Consider the following 4403-nt stretch of genomic DNA (forward strand, 5'->3'; position numbering starts at 1 on the left):
AGCAGGAATAATCCACTAAATTACAGTGCCATATCGTTAACGTTGATATGCAGCAGAATTTTAGAACATATATTGTGTTCGAACATTATGAATTACCTCGAAGGAAACGGTCTATTGACACATAGTCAACATGGGTTTAGAAAACATCGTTCCTGTGAAACACAACTAGCTCTTTATTCACATGAAGGTATTTCAGATCGATTCCGTATTCAAACAGAAGTGATTTCAGGCGTTCCCCAATATTGGGTTATAGGCCCTTTGCTGTTCCTTATCTATATAAACGATTTGGGAGACAATCTGAGCAGCCGTCTTCGGTTGTTTGCAGAGGACGCTGTCGTTTATCGACTAATAAAGTGATCAGAAGATCAAACTGCAAAACGATTTATAAAAAATGTCTGAATGGTGCGAAAAGTGGCAGTTGATCCTAAATAACGAAAAGTGTGAGGTCTTCCACATGAGTGCTAAAAGGAACTCGTTAAACTTCGGTTACACGACAAATCAGTCTAATCTAAAAGCCGTAAATTCAACTAAATACCGAGGTATTACAATTACGAACAACTTAAATTGGAAAGAAGACATAGAAAATGTTGTGGGGAAGGCTAACCAAAGGCTGCGTTTTATTGGCAGGACACTTAGAAAATGTAACAGACCTACTACGGAGACTGCCTACACTATGCTTGTCCGTCCTCTTTTAGAATACTGCTGCGCGGTGTGGAATCCTTACCAGATAGGACTGACGGAGTACATCGAAAAATTTCAAAGAAGCGCAGCACGTTTCGTATTATCGTGAAATATGGGAGAGAGTGTCCCAGAAATGATACAGGATTTGGGCTGGAAATCATTAAAAGAAAGGCGTTTTTCGTTGCAGCGGAATCTTCTCACAATATTCCAATCACCGACTTTCTCCTCCGAATGCGAAAATATTTTGTTGACACCGAACTACATAGGGCGGAACGATCACCACGATAAAATAAGGGAAATTCAGAGCTCGTACGGAAAGATATAGGTGTTCATTCTTTCCACGCGCTATACGAGACTGGAATAATAGAGAAGTGTGAAGGTGGTTCGATGAACCGTCTGCAGGCACATAAATGCGATTTGCAGAGTATCGATGTAGATGTAGAAGCCTCTCTTTTAGATCTTGCATAGGCGATCACCGAAGTGTCTGTCGTGGTAAGATGCACAGTTTTGCATGCGAGTGGCTCATTCCATTGTTTTTGGAATGTGCGTTTTATATACTAAACACATTTTCTTGTGGTTCCCATCTTTCTTGATCACGCACTTCTCTTGTCAGACGAGGAGGTGGATTGTCAGGCGACACCACTGTGCGGAAACCACAGCTAGGACGGTCCGAGGGAACCTGTCCGCTGTCACAGCTGTGGTCTCTCGGTAACGTGAAGAGCGCTGGCAGCGCATGTGTCGGTGGGTAGGGGGGGGGGGGGGGGGGGGTAGCGGCCTTCTCCGGATGAACGCCTTACCCGCCGTACGGACACACTAAGTATCAGTTTCCCGTCTAGCAGCGTAGCGCAGTACAGTGTGGGGTGGTCTACGTAGACGCCGCTGGCCTTGAGCGGCATTTGGCTGGCGCTTCCACCTTCCCCAGCAATCTATCCTCCCGGCACAAAGCAGGCATCCTGAGAGTATCGCAGGTATCTGTCAATAGCAGTCGCAGATTTTTATTACCATAGTATCATACAAGAAAATGACATTAGAAAAGTAATCAGGGAGCAGAAGAAGTACTTCGTACTACACTACGATTCATAATTCACTACACGACGAAACACGTCGAAAGTGCCTGTATGCACTCGGAAATTACGTTGCATTTAGTTACCCAAATATAACAGGCAGACAAATGAAAAACGTAAGTAGACTGTTCATTATTTTAAAAGTGATCACCATAGCTGTTTATACTCGCACATTTAGCCCACTGTTAGAGAAGAAGGTCAAGATCTTCATGGAAACGATTGCCTACGAAACCACGATTGTACCCAGCTGTGCACCTCTTTGTGCGAAGGAATTCGACAACTACGAATCTCTTTCTTCGGGTCTCCAAAAACAAGTGAATCGTATGTGGAGAGATCGCAACCGAATGGAGGGTGTGTAAGGGTTTTTCAGAGAAACTTCTGCACCGTAGTCGAAACAACTGTGGCATCATGGGGGCCTCCGTACATTTCCTACCTCTCCCTGTACGATTTTCATGTTTTTGATGCTCGTGGATTCGCTTCGGACGAAGAGGTGCACGCCCGGGTACAATCATGATTTCGTAGGCAGTAGCAAACATTTCTGCATGAAGCCTCTGACCGTCTTGTCTCACAGTGAAACAAATATATTAACAGTTAAGGCGATTACTTTTGAAATAACGGACAGGTTACTTACTTTTTTCTATCTGTTTCGTTTACATTTGACTATCCATTGTACTGTTACGATCTACGTATCCAGTTTTTTTGGTCTACACCCTTTATATTTGAAATAGTCAATTGCTTGGCGTTGCCTGGTTTCGTATTTAGGCTACTTCTATATTAGGTAGGGAATGTAATTAAATGTCTGTGAAGAGATATCCTGCTTCCAACTGTTCTTAGAGATACTATCTTACATATGTACAACGTTTGGCTGAAACTGCTCCACGGATTCCACAAATACGCTTTGCGTTTCACCCGTCTTCCCACGCCCGCTGCTATCCGGATAATTTTGAAAAATATCTGTAGTCTGTAAGCTTTGCGTTCCGCGCCGTAATTCAGTAGAGAAAATATATAAGAAAACAACGTGTTCGAGTTGTTAGCTTTTCATAAATATAGGAAATAATTTAATGGATAAGTAATGATAAATTGTAACAAAAGTGCTTGTGTGTGTATGCATGTGACAAAGAGAAAGAGAGGGAGGGAGCGGGAGAGGAAGAGAGAGGAAGAGAGAGAGAGAGAGAGAGAGAGAGAGACTTGCGTCTTTCTAATTGTGAATGATCGGGACAGTCAGTGTGTTGGATATAAATGGAATGCTATGTTTACACCGAAACGGTTTTTATGCAAGCTAGTGACAAAGAGAACAAAGTTAGTAAAACTTTCAGAGTGAATTTTTCACCCTACAGTGGAGACGATAAAAATATTTGCATGACGGTCCACTCACCAAATTGTTAATCTAGCTATTCTTATTGTTACCAAAAAATGGGAACCATTCCACAGTATTATTGTGTTGACCTTTTGTTTACGTCGCTGAAAGCTCTGTGGCGGTCTTACTGTTTAAACCGACGAAGAACAACCAATGCGTTTGTAATTCCTTCCTTGTTCTCCTTAAATTAGTTTAGAATTCTTTACCTACATCTTTACTTCGCAGATTGCCTTAGAACCTATAAAGTCAAGACACAACACACACGTGCACACGCGAGCGCGCGCGCGCACACACACACACACACACACACACACACACACACGCACACACACCAATATTACACTACTGCCCATTAACATTGCTACACCACGAAGATGACATGCAACAGACGCGAAATTTAACCTACGATGCTTTGATATACAAACTATTAGCTTTTCAGAGCATTCACACAAGGTTGGCGCCGGTGGCGACACATACAACGTGGTAACATGAGGAAAGTTTCCAACCCTACTTTTCATACAGAAACAGCAGTTGACCGGCGTTGCCTGGTGAAACGTTGTTGTGATGCCTCGTGTAAGGAGGAGAAATGCGTAACATCACGTTTCCGACACTGATAAAGGTCGGATTGTAGCCTATCGCGATTGCGGTTTATCGTATCGCGACATTGCTGCTCGCGTTGGTTGAGATCCAATGACTGTTAGCAGAATATGGAATCGGTGGGTTCAGGGGGGTAATACGGTACGCCGTGCTGGATCCCAACGGCCTCGTATCACTAGCAGTCGAGATGACAGGCATCTTATCCGCATGGCTGTAACGGATCGTGCAGCCACGTCTCGATCCCTGAGTCAACAGATGGAGACGTTTGCAAGACAACAACCATATGCACGAACAGTTCGACGACGTTTGCAGCAGCATGGACTATCAGCTCGGAGACCGTGGCTGCTGTTACCCTTGACGCAGATCCCAGACAGGAGCGCCTGCGAGGGTGTACTCAACTACGAACCTGGGTGCACGAATGGCAAAACGGCATTTTTTCGGATTAATCCAGGTTCTGTTTACAGCATCATGATGGTCGCATCCGTGTTCGGCGACATCACGGTCAACGCACATTGGAAGCGTGTATTCGTCATCGCCATACTGCCGTATCACCCGGCGTGACGGTATGGGGTGCCATTGGTTACACGTCTCGGTCACCTCTTGTTCGCATTGACGGCACTTTCAACAGCGGACGTTACATTTCAGATGTGTTACGACCCGTGGCTCTACCCTTCATTCGATCCCTGCGAAACCCTACATTTCAG

This window comes from Schistocerca piceifrons, chromosome 6 (assembly GCF_021461385.2).
Source record: "Schistocerca piceifrons isolate TAMUIC-IGC-003096 chromosome 6, iqSchPice1.1, whole genome shotgun sequence".
Classification (NCBI taxonomy): Eukaryota; Metazoa; Arthropoda; class Insecta; order Orthoptera; family Acrididae; genus Schistocerca; species Schistocerca piceifrons.